Consider the following 13,868-nt stretch of genomic DNA (forward strand, 5'->3'; position numbering starts at 1 on the left):
CTCTCCCCGGCCCAGACCCGCGGGCTGCCTCCCCTCGGACCACAGAGCTCCCGGGAAGCCTGCACTGCCCACCGCTCTTAAGTCAAAGCGCAGGACCTCCGGTGGGGGTTGCCAGGATGTGCCCCTGCTATGCTGAGGGACACTGGTGTTTCTTCTGACCTGGGGGCCCTTCGGTCAGGAGAAGGAGGAGGAGGAGGAGGAGGAGGAGGAGGAGGAGGAGCACACCTGTGGCGTGGGTGTGCTCAGGGCTGCATTCCCCTTCCACTCTGCAGATGGAGAACGTGGGTCCCGGGGAGCTCGCAGGAACCAAGAGCGCACGTCTTACCCTCATCTCCTCCCCCAAACGCAAGATGGGCCTGGCGGCACCAGTGCAGTTCCCCAGGAACAAATGTAGCCGCTGCTAACAGCGTGTCCAAGTCCCACGCACAGCGGGATCCACGCAGTCTATTTACCAGGCAGCGTGAAGGCTGCATTTTTTATCTAAAGGAAAAGGTCAAGTTCACCATCTAAGCTAAGTAATCTGCACTTATTTCCACCCCAACCCCGATAAAGCTCAGACACACCTGGGTCCTACGCGCGCGCTCTCAGACACACTCCTCCCCGGCGTGGGCCACCCCGGGCCCTGCGGGAATGTCCTCACCCCACGGCGTGAACAATGGTGTGCAGGCGCACAGTCTCGGCACAACCGTGGATCTCCGGAAATGGCTCCCGGGGCTCGGCATCACGGTGCTCCCCAGGATGGTGACTCATGGCAGGGGGCACTGCCGGGGCCCCCGGAGCCAGGAGCCCGCTGAGCCGGGGCCTGGGCAGAGTGGAGCCCTACAGGTGTTCTCGCAGGAGCAAGCCAGGAAGAGGGCAAAGTTTGGATCGTCCATATTGGTTTTGGTGTCATTTTAACTGTCATATATCACAACCCAAGAAAACATATGCAAAATTATGATGTCAGCATCTGTTCACTTGTGTCCTATGAGATAGAACCACAGGCGTGCACACACGTGCACAGGCATGCAACAGGCACACGCGCACAGTGCTTACCGTCAATATGAGCGGGGCCTCGCTCTCCACCGTCTTGGTGGCACCCTTCACTGTCCCGGGAGACTCTGGCCCAGGCAGATGGCTTCATGATTCATGGCGGGAACTTCCCCGAAGGCCCACAACGCTGGGTGGAAACTGTGAGGCTGTGGGAAGTCATCCCCTTGCTGTCACGTGGGCCCTGCCTGTTACCACTCCCGACTGAGATGACCTTGAATCGACGTCTGCTCCTCAGTGGGGTCTGACCCTGCTGCCCCCTCGGAGAGGCCCACTGCTCTGGGGCAGGACCTCCTGCCTGCTGCGGCCCCAGCTCCTCTCACGCCAGGCCCTGTGATGCGGGCGTCCGCGTGGAGGTCAGGCCTGGCTGGGATGATGTCTTTACAACTTGCTTGTTTTCTACTTGATAAATAGCACTTTTATGTCATAAGGCCACATGGACACATATTCTTTATTCATCACCAAGCCACCCCCAAATAAAATAAGGCAGAGAGAGAGAGAGAGTGAGAGAGAGAGAGAGATTAAAGAACAGAGCTAAAACAAAACCAATACAGCTGTGGCCCCAAAAATAAGGGGGAAGGGAGCCAGCTGCCGGTAGAAAGCACATCTGTGAGTAGCTCCCCAGGTGTAAAGCACAGGTGAGCTGGAGGCAGCCAGAGTCACTGGGCTGAGCCATCTCAAAGGCTGCTGTGCCCTCCGAGCCTGTTCCTCTGTCACATCTGTTGGCTGAGCAGATTGTTCATTCAAACAATAGTTGCTGATCTTGTGTGACCTCTGATGTGCAGTAATAACCTCAGTCTGCCACCTGGCAGTACCACCATCCAGGCAGAGCTGCTGCCCAGACCATGGGACCTTTTCCCACGCCCGACCTTCCAGGTCCCAAGCCACAGACACTCGCTAGGTGAGGACATGAGCCTTGAGCGTGTTGGGCCTGTGATGGCATCAGACACCACGGCTTGTCAACCAGCTGAGGTATCACCACCATTCTGTCTGTCACCGTGGCAACTAGAAAGCTGTAGGAGAGCAGCCTTAAGGTATTCCCAATATAAACATCCATCTTCCAGGCAGCAGAGGTCCACGCTCACCAAGTGGCCATGGAGCCCCAGGCAGTTCCCTGGCCGGCGGGCCCTGGTGATGACCATTAGACATGTCATGTCATGAGCAAGGAGGGTGCCTGGCTGTGGCTGGCTCCAATAAGCAGCAATGTCACCACCCTGGACTGCTGGGCACGGGGCACTGGGTGCCCACCCAGGTGGCCCACTCCGCCTCCCGCAGCATGCTGAGGCTGGGCCACCTCCAGGGCAAGGGGCAGCTCTGACTCCATAACAACTGGTTTGTGTTGTTAATCCTCACCCGAGGGTATTTTCCCATTGATTTTTAGAGAGAGTGAAGGGAGGGGGAGAGACAGAGAGAGAAGCATCAATGTGAGAGAGACACAGCCATTGGTTGCCTCCCGAATGCACCCCAACCAGGGCGGGGAATCAAGCCTGCAGCCGAATCAAACCTGAGACCCTTCCGTCCACAGGCAGATGCTCTCTCCCCTGAGCAAAGCCTGGCCTGTGGTGCAACAAGCGTTGGCGCCTGGCGCTCCCAGGCCCTTTCACGCCAGGGCCACGGAGGGACGAGGAAGTGAACGCCCTGCACTTGGCGCCTGTCGTGTGCCGAGCCCGGCATCCTGCGCAGGGATCACAGCTGTGAACGGCCACCTGTCCCGGCATCACAAGCCCCCTGTGCCACCCCAGCTCTCCTGCCTGCTGAAACGGCCCATCCCCCTGCCGGGAGAGCAGGGCAGGAGGCCGCCTCTGTGATCAACGGGCAGGAGGCATCGCCTCGACAGCTCAGAGAAGCAGGCGTCACTCCCATTTCCGAGGCAACACACTGAGTCTCCGGAGGTCAGGCAGCTCTTGGGCCGTTGGGGGCAGAGCCCGGATTCAAAGGCTTGTAGTGAGGGCTGGTGGGTAAAATGTAGACCCAGTTAGCCCAGCTGGCGTGGCTCAATGGTTGAGCGTCGACCTATGAACCAGGAGGTCATGGTTCGATTCCCAGGTTGTGGGCTCGATCCCCAATGTGAGGCGTGTAGGAGGCAGCTGATCAATGATTCTCTCTCATCATTGATGTTTCTATCTCCCTCCCTCTCCCTTCTTCTCTGAAACCAATAAAAATATATTTAAAAAATATATAGACCCAGTTAGATTCAAACTGAAGACAAACACCAACTACAGTGTACGTAGAGCCCAAATATTACAAGGGACAGTATTTAATCTGCTGTGTCTGGCACCCCATTGTCACTGAGGTCGCTCCCACCACGCGTAAAGGAGGTGGGCGACGGTGTCCGTGCTGGCTGGGCAGGACATGGAGACCAGAAGTCCCGCACTGGCCCCTCCAGGCCCCTGGCACCACCCTGGAGAACCGGCCGAAACTCCAGGGCAGAGGCCTGAGCCCACCCCAGGAACAGCCCCCTGCCTGGGCCCCGGGCACCCACGCTCCAGTCCCTGGGAGCTGTGGGCACTGCAGGCCCGGGGTGACTCAGGCCAGCGCCCCACACAAGCTATACAGACACCTAAGCTGCTGCATCCGGCAGAAAGCACGCCTCCCAGGACGAGCTGGACTGATCCCGGCATGTGTGGGTCCGTTCTCACCTTTCACAATTTGGCGTGGAAGCCGGGACACTTGAGCCGAGAATGGCTGCTGCCAGGAACCCAAACCCGCAGAGAGGCCCGGGCTCGGGGAGCGGCTGGCGCAGGAATCCCTGACTCCTTTCCCTCCGAGCAGGAGAAGTCCCTCCCCGGCAGGGAGCACGGTCCAGGACCACTCCCACCCCATCCTCACAGAGAGGAGCAGGCAGGAGACCCTCGGGGACAGCTGTTCATCACAGAAAGCAGCCTCAGCTTTCTCCGGGGTCCCAGTGCCAGAGGGTCACCCCTTTGGCGAGCCTGGTCCCCTGGGCGCCCGGCCACCCTCCACCTGCATCCGGCAGGGACGGAAGGCCATGGTCTGTGCTCTGGGGAGAAGCTGGACAGGCATCGGCCTGGCTGTCCACCAGGTGAATGGAAGAGGCTGGTTTCCCTGCCGTGGTCCCTGGAGCGATGGTGTGGATGAAGGTAAAGACAAGCATTGGATGGAAATTTCCATAACATTTCAGTACAGTTGACATCTGAGCAGCAGAGCTTTAAACTATATGGGTCCACTTATAAAAAAATGGCGACGGAATAGAGTCGGGTTTGGAGTCTGTTCCTGGGGGAGCAGCAGAGGCTCGCAGAGGGAGTGTATGTGGGCAAGCCAAGGGACAGCTAAACTCCAGGAGAAGGCGGGGGAGTGCTGGGCAGTGTTCCTCTGACCGCGCAGCACCCACAGGGGCTGGGTCCCCTCCTGGAGCTGCGGGCTCGCCGGGCGCCTCGCCATCTTGCAAGGAAAGGAGGATTTTAGTGGAAACCTGACTTTCTGCGACAACTGCAAACACTGAGCTGCTGGGAGCACCAGACCACCGGTCCCGTATCAGCGCAAACATTCGGATTCAAAGGAACTCTTCACTGCACCACGGAAAGGTCAGATTTCGTCTGAAATAAGCTGTGGTTTCTGATCCCCGCGGTGGGTGAGGGAAGTGCTGGGTGAGGGAAGCGCGGCAGCCGCAGGACCGGCAGGAGCCGGGAGGTCTGTGCCTAGAAAAGTCGGCGGCAGTTGGAACTGCCGTGATCCGTGAATGAGGAGGGGGGTCTTCTGAGCTGCTAACAGAAGTGACCTCTTGAAAGCAACTCATTTTAATCTGACGAGGAGGGTCAGACTAGGAGTTTTCAAAGGAGTGCAGGCTCCTTGGTCTGGCGCACAGACCCACGGTCCGCACACCTGGGCTCTTTCCGACTCTGATTGCTAAGCCCAATAAAGAGGTAAACCCAGGTGGAAACCCTGAAAGACTGCAGGGGGAAGGTGTTTTTTCGGAACCTGGGGACCAGAGCTGCGTGTGACCATCAGAGAGGCAGCTCTGAGGCGCACACCTCCACAAGCTCTGAGGCGCACACCTCCACAAACCGGTAGTGAGTGCCATAGAGGGGAAAAAAAAAAAAAAGAGCTAGAGAGGCCCGGAAGTCAATTCAGAAACACTGCCACCCAGGGGCTGAAACGCTAATTGTCTCTGGTGTAATAAAAAATAAATACGAGAAATTAAGACACGGCTGGCTTAAAAAGCAGAACTGGCTTCCAACACTGAGGAGCCCTGGAATGAAGCTGAACTGAAATACCGCCCAGACTGGGAAAAAGGCGTACCAAACAGAATAATAGAGGAAGTGAATGACAGCCGCTACAGCACATTTTAGTCTTCCTATTTTTTAATTTTCAATTCTTTTTTAAATTTTTTAAATTTTTTATTCTCATATTTTTTAATTTTCATTTTTTGCATCTTTTACTTAAGAAACTAATTTTTTTTCTTTTTCCTCACTCGATTTTCACCTTTTTAATTATTACATTTTTATTTTCAATCAGCACTATTATTACTATTATTTTACTTTTTTTTTTTTAATGTCATTTGATTTTCTCTTTCTTTTATTTTTGGATTAGTGTCCTACATTCGATTTGCATCTTTCCCTTACAATCGCTTTACCCTATCTCAAAGCTAACATTATGCCATCACTCTCCTCCTAACCTTTCCCCTTTTGGTCCCCAGTTTATCTTAACCCTTTCTGGCTTTAGATTTTCCCTACTTTTTCAGTTTACTCCCTGCTAAAACTTCACCCTACTTATATATCTAATTCCCAACCCCCTGCTCCAAATCCATACAAACCTCTCTCTACGCTACCTTAAAAAAATTATTTTTCTCTCGGGCCCTTTGTTGTTGTTTGCTTGAATGTTGATTAGATTGAATTTTTATGCTTTTTTATGAGATTGTTTTGATTATTCTTTTTGTTGGTTTGGTTGGTTCTTTTGTTTGCTTTGTTTTTGTTTGTTTTTTACTTTTGTTTTCCCTTGCCTCACTTGATATTAGCTGCTGTTGCAGTTTGTATTAATCTCCAGGCTCGTGTTGCTGGAATTTGCTGGGAATAGTGGTTGTTCTAGTGGAGTTTACTCCCCATATATATAGTTTGTTCCCCTTTTCTCTCTTAGTATCATTCTTGTCTCTCTTACTTTTTTTTTCTCTTCTTTTTCTTTTCTGTTATTTCTTTTTCTTTTCTTTCTTTCTGCTCTTTTCCCAAGTTCAGATTCACACTCTTTGTGTTTTTTTTTGTTTTTTTTTTTCTTTTTTCGTTGTTGTTCTTTCTTTTTACTCTCCCTCTTTCACTCCTATTCCCTAATTTGTCTTTCTCTGGTGGTTACCTTTATTGGAGGTTATTAATATCGTGAATACAATTCTGTTCAGTGCCTTGTCTGTTGTGCCTGGTTGTGTTGTATTTTATACCTTTAAATCAACGCCAGAGAGAGAAATCTATATAACCAGACATCCGGAGAAGAGAGACCATGAGGAGACAAAGAAACAGCCCCCACAGGAAAGAGAAGCAGTCATCACCAGAAAAGGAAGTAAACGATTTAGAGGCAAACAACCTATCAGAGAAAGAATTCAGAGAAATGGTCATAAAGTGGCTGAAAAGGATGGAAGACAAATTCGACAATATGAGTAAGAACCAAGAAGAAATGAAGAAGAACCAAGAAGAAATGAAAAATGACATCACTGCTGTAAAGAACTCAATAGAAAGCATCAAGAGTAGACTAGATGAAGCAGAGGACCGCATAAGTGAGCTAGAAGACAAGATGGAAAAAAATACCCAATTACAACAGCTTCTAGAAACAAAAATTAGAAAGATTGAGGAGAGCGTAAGGGAACTTCGGGACAATACAAAACAAAACAACATCAGGATAATAGGGGTGCCAGAAGGAAAGGAAACTGAGCAAGGAATAGAAAACCTGTTTGAAGAAATAATAACAGAAAACTTCCCTGATATAGGGAAGAAAAAACCCACACAAATCCAAGAAGCTCACAGAGTTCCAAGCAAAATGAACCCCAAAAGACCGACGCCAAGGCACATTATAGTTAAGTTGGCAAACACCAACAACAAAGTAAGAATCTTACAAGCGGCCAGAGAGAGACAGTTACATACAAAGGAACCCCCATCAGACTAGCAACTGATTTCTCAACAGAAACTCATCAGGCCAGAAGGGAATGGAATGAAATATACCAAGTCATGCAAAGGAAGGGTCTAAATCCAAGAATACTGTACCCAGCAAGGCTATCAATCAAAATTGAAGGTGAAATCAGGAGCTTCACAGACAAAAAAGGACTAAGGGAGTTTATCACCACCAAACCAGCAATGAAAGAAATGCTAAAGGGTCTGCTGTAAAAAAAAAAAAAGAAAGAAAGAAAGAAATAGGAAGCAAAGAAGGTACACAAGGGTATAGAATAAAAATGGCGTCAAATAAGTACCTATCAATAATAACTTTAAATGTAAATGGATTGAATGCCCCAATCAAAAGACACAGGGTAACAGACTGGATAAGAAAACAAAACCCAGATATCTGCTGTCTACAGGAAACCCACCTCAAAAAAAAGGATGCATACAGACTGAGAGTAAAGGGATGGAAAAAGATTTTCCAGGCAAATGGAAATGAAAAAAAAGCTGGGGTTGCAATACTTATATCTGACAAATTAGATCTCAAAGTGAAGGACATAACAAGAGATAATGAAGGCCACTTCATAATACTAAAGGGAGAAATCCAACAAGAAGAAATAACTCTGGTAAACATATATGCACCCAATACAGGAGCACCAAGATACATTAAAAAACTCCTGAAAGATATCAAAGGAGAGATTGACAGTAATACAATCATAGTAGGAGACTTCAATACCCCACTATCACCATTGGACAAATCCTCTAAACAAAAAATCAGCAAAGAAACATCAATCCTAAATGACTCACTAGAACAGATGGAATTAATCGACATCTTCAGAACATTTCACCCCAAAGCCACAGAATATACATTCTTCTCAAGTGCACATGGGTCATTTTCAAAGATAGACCATATGTTAGGACATAGGCAAAGTCTCTCCAAATTCAAGAAGATAGAAATCATATCAAGTATCTTCTCAGATCACAGTGGCATAAAACTGGAAATCAACTACAATAAAAACAACCCAAAGAAATCAAACACTTGGAGACTAAACAGCATGCTATTAAACCATGACTGGGTTACCAAAGACATCAAGGAAGAAATAAAAAACATCATGGCAACAAACGACAATGAAAACACAACAATCCAAAATCTATGGGACACAGCGAAAGCAGTCCTGAGAGGGAAGTTCATAGCTCTACAAGCCTACTGCAAAAAACAAGAAACAATGGTAATAAATTACCTAACCCAACAACTCAAAGAGTTAGAGAGAGAGCAACAAGATAAGCCCAGTGTAAGCAGAAGGAAAGAAATAATAAAGATCAGAGCGGAGATAAACGACATAGAGACCAAAGAAACAATACAAAAGATCAACAAAACCAAGAGCTGGTTCTTTGAAAGGATAAACAAGATTGATGGACCTCTAGCCAGGCTCACCAAGAAGCAAAGAGAGAGGACCCAAATAAACAAAATCAGAAATGAAAGAGGTGAAATAACAACAGATCCCGACGAAATACAAAGGATTGTTACAAAATACTACGAACAACTCTATTCCAACAAACTGGACAACCTAGAGGAAATCGACATATTCCTAGAAAAATACAACCTTCCAAAACTCAATCAGGAAGATTCTAAACAGCTCAACATGCCAGTAACTATGGAAGAAATTGAAGCAGTCATCAAAAAGCTTCCGGCAAACAAAAGCCCGGGGCCAGATGGCTTCACAGGAGAGTTTTATCAAACTTTCAAGGAAGAACTAAAACCTATCCTCCTCAGACTATTCCAAAAAATTCAAGAGGAAGGAACACTTCCAGGCTCCTTCTATGAAGCCAGCATCATCCTAATACCAAAACCAGATAAAGACAACTCAATGAAAGAGAATTACAGGCCAATATCCCTCATGAACATTGATGCCAAAATCCTCAACAAAATTCTAGCAAATCGGCTCCAGCAGTACATCAGAAAGATCATACACCATGACCAAGTAGGATTTATTCCAGGAATGCAAGGATGGTACAATATCCGCAAATCAATAAACGTGATACATCACATAAACAAATTGAGAGATAAAAATCACATAGTCATATCAATAGATGCAGAAAAAGCATTTGACAAAATCCAACACCCTTTCTTGATAAAAACTCTCAACAAGGTGGGAATAGAAGGCTCATACCTCAACATAATAAAAGCTATTTATGATAAACCCACAGCAAACATCATACTCAATGGGCAAAAACTAAAACCATTTCCCCTAAGAACAGGAACAAGACAGGGATGCCCACTCTCACCACTCCTGTTTGACATAGTACTGGAAGTATTAGCTATCGCAATTAGGCAAGAAGAAGAAATAAGAGGCATCCAAATTGGAAAAGAAGAAGTGAAGCTGTCCTTATTTGCAGATGACATGATATTGTACATAAAAAAACCAAAAGATTCCATCAAAAAACTAATAGACTTAATAAATGAATTCGGCGATGTAGCGGGATACAAAATTAACGCCAAGAAATCTATGGCTTTTCTATACACCAATAATGAACTTACAGAAAGAGAGACTAAAAAAGCAATCCCATTTACCATCGCACCAGAAAAATTAAGATACCTAGGAATAAACTTAACTAAGGAGGTAAAAGACCTATACGCAGAAAACTACAGGACACTGAAAAAAGAGATAGAGGAAGACGTAAACAGATGGAAGAACATACCATGTTCCTGGATTGGTAGAATCAACATCATTAAAATGTCCATACTACCCAAAGCAATCTACAGATTCAATGCACTCCCCATCAAAATACCAACAGCATATTTCACAGACCTAGAAAGAACTCTCCAAAAATTCATCTGGAATAAAAAAAGACCCCGACTAGCCTCAGCAATCCTCAGAAAGAAGAATAAAGTAGGTGGGATCTCAATACCAGATTTCAAGCTGTATTACAAAGCCACTGTTCTCAAAACAGCCTGGTACTGGCACAAGAACAGACATATTGATCAATGGAACAGAATAGAGAACCCAGATATCGACCCAAACCACTATGCTCAATTAATATTTGACAAAGGAGGCATGAACATACAATGGAGTCAAGACAGTCTCTTCAATAAATGGTGTTGGGAAAACTGGACAGATACATGCAAAAAAATGAAACTAGATCACCAACTTACACCATACACAAAAATAAACTCAAAATGGATACAGGACTTAAACATAAGACGGGAAACCATAAAAATACTAGAGGAATACACAGGCAACAAAATCTCAGACATATGCCACAAGAACTTCTTCACTGACACTGCCCCTAGGGCAATGGAAGCTAAAGAGAAAATTAACAAATGGGACTACATCAAAATAAAAAGCTTTTTTACAGCAAAAGAAACCATCAACAAAACAACAAGAAAGCCCACTGCATGGGAAAACATATTTGCAAATGCTATCACTGATAAAGGTTTAATCTCCAACATCTACAGGCAGCTTATGCAACTTAATAAGAGGAAGATAAATGATCCAATAAAAAAATGGGCAACAGACCTAAACAGAATATTTTCAAAAGAAGACAGAAGGAAGGCCAAGAGACACATGAAAACATGTTCAAAGTCACTTATTATCCGAGAGATGCAAATCAAAACAACAATGAGGTACCATCTCACACCTGTCAGAATGGCTATCATCAACAAATCAACAAACAACAAGTGTTGGCGAGGATGCGGAGAAAAAGGAACCCTCGTGCACTGCTGGTGGGAATGCAGACTGGTGCAGCCACTGTGGAGAACAGTATGGAGTTTCCTCAAAAAACTGAAAATGGAACTCCCATTTGACCCAGTAATCCCACTCCTGGGAATATATCCGAAGAAACTAGAAACACCAATCAGAAAGGATATATGCACCCCTATGTTCATAGCAGCACAATTTACAATAGCTAAGATTTGGAAACAGCCTAGGTGCCCATCAGCAGATGACTGGATCGGAAAACTGTGGTACATCTACACAATGGAATACTATGCTGCCATAAAAAAGAAGGAATTCTCATCATTTGCAGCAACCTGGATGGAATTGGAGAACATTATGCTAAGTGAAATAAGCCAGTCAATGAAAGAAAAATACCACATGATATCACTCATTTAGGGATAGTAAAGAACATTATAAAGTGGTGAACAAAAAGATAGATACAGAGACAGTAAAGCATCAAACAGACTTTCAAATTACAGGGGGAAAGTTTGGGAAAGGTGGGGGAGTTATGAAATCAAACGAAGGACTTGTATGCATGCATATAAGCATAAACAATGGACGCAAAACTCTGAGGGGGGAGGGCATGTGTGGGTGTGGGGTGAGGGGGGTAATAGTAAGATATGTACACATATAATACCTCAATAAAAATATTTAAAAAAATAATAATAAAAAAATAAATAAAAATCAATAAAGAAAGAAATATCAAAAAAAAATAAAATAAAATAAAATAAATTAAACTATATGGGTCCACTTATCCATAGCACTTGTTTCAATAAATACCATAAATGTATTTTCTCTTCCTCACAATTTCCTTAATACATTTTATTTTCTCTAGCTTACTATATTGCAAGAATATAGTATATAGACCAGCCGGGCATGGCTCAGTGGTTGAGCATCGACCTATGAACCAGGAGGCCACGACGGTTCGATTCCTGGTCAGGACACATGCCCGGGTTGCGGGTTCGATCCCCAGTGGGGGATGTGCAGGAGGCAGCCGATCCATGATTCTCTCTCACCATTGATGTTTCTAACTCTCTCTCCCTTCCTTTCTGAAATCAATAAAAATATATTTTAAAAAAGAATATAGTGTATAATACATATAACATACAAAATATGTGCTAATAGACTGTTTACGTTATCAATAAAGACTTCCGGTCAACAATAGTTAAGGTTTGGGGTCAGAAGTCACACACAGATTTTCAGCCGCGCAGGGGGTTGGCACCCCTGCCTCGTACTGTGTTGCTCACGGGTTGACTGTATATCCACAGAGATATTTCCAGAAGTTTCATTCAAGGCTGTGGAGAAACACAATCCCAGCCTCTCTTCTTGGTTGACTCTTTCAGAGGTTACCCGAGTGGAGGCAGCGGGGACCGGGAGTGCAGGACAGATGGACTCAGAAGCAGGCGGCTCTGCCCGTCCTGGGGCTGGGGAGTGTCTCGCCGCGGCTCCACCCTGCGGGCCTGACCAATGTCCCTGCTCCTCCTCCACTTCCTCTCCCTTCTCCAGTTATTTGTGAAATACTGGAAGCTGAGAGATGGCAGAAATGGTTAAACCTTTCCTTCCACTTATGTCTTCGGTCTCAGAAATTACATCTAATAAATCATTAATGTGAATGTGCCGGTCAAAGGACACTCCCACATAAGACTAACCAGGCTGTTGGCATGAATCATCAATAATAATCACAGTGTCTGGAGTTTCAGGGCCTGGAGCTGGGTCCCCCGAAACTAGCCAGCATGTTCAGTGGCCCCACAGTCCATCCATGTTCCCACAGCTCGGGAGGCCCCACTCCATCCGACGCGGAGAAAAGGCCTCCGGCCCAGACGGCAGCCGCAGGGCAGCCAGGCTGCTGGCTCAGCTGGCAGCGTGTTTCAAACCAGGTTGCAAACCACGGTGACTCGGCGAGTGCTTCGCAGCATGTCTCCTCTCGTCACAGCCCGACGATCCCGCAATCTTAGCGCTTCTCGGTGTCTCTCCTTCCTTCTCTCTCCCTTCACTTTCCTGTGTCCTTAACTTTTTTTTTTTTTTTTTTTTTCATATTCCTGGGGCAGTAAAACTCTAGCCAGATAAACTGCCCGGCTGAAGAGAAGAGAGACCATCACATTCACTGAACTTCGGGAAATGAAGGCCTTTCCCCCACAGGCAAACGATGATCTCCTCCCTGGATCCCGCCTGACTTTCTGCTGACACGAGGGGACTGTGGAAATCCTCACTATTTCAAAATGACAAGTGCTGGGACGTGGAGAAACGGGAGCCCTGTGCACTGCTGGCGGGAATGTCCGGTGGCGCTCCACCATGGAAAGCAGTATGGAGGGGCCTCCAAGGTTAGAAATAAAGCTGCCAAATCATCCAGCAACCCCACTCTGGGTGCTTATTCGAAGGAAACAAAACCATTATCGGGAAGAGATACCTGCACCCCATGTTCACTGCAGCCCTGTTCACCATGTCCAGACATGGACGGACACAAACTAAGTGTCCATCAAAGACGTGATGTACATACAATGGAAGATTATTTTGCCATAAAAAAGGAGATCATGCCATTTGCGACAACATGGATAGACCTGGAGGACATCAGCTCAGACACAGAAGGAAAAAGAAGGATCTCAGCTCATTGTGGAATGTAAAAAAGTTGAGTACCTAGGAGCAAGCGTAGAGCCCTGATACAAGGCTGGGAGGCGGGGACACGGAGGCCCTGGTCCCAGGGGCCAGGTTGCAGTTATGTGGGCGAAGTCTAGAGCTCTGATGCGCAGCATGAAGACTATCGCTGGTAATTCTTCATCCAACACTGACATTGGCTAAAGTTTCAGGTGCTCTCATCACACACACAGAAAAGAGGGACCGTGAGGAAATATGTTAATTAGCTTGATTGTAGTCATCATTTCACATGTATATGTACATCAAATCATTATGTTGTATCATTAAATATACACAATTTTTTTTAAGTTTTTCATTTTAAAATTATAATAAAACTAGAGTAGCTCATTGTGAGAAGCACGCTCACCTGTCCAAACTCAAATAATGGACTCGGAGACAG

This window comes from Eptesicus fuscus, chromosome 15 (genome assembly GCF_027574615.1).
Source record: "Eptesicus fuscus isolate TK198812 chromosome 15, DD_ASM_mEF_20220401, whole genome shotgun sequence".
Lineage (NCBI taxonomy): Eukaryota > Metazoa > Chordata > Mammalia > Chiroptera > Vespertilionidae > Eptesicus > Eptesicus fuscus.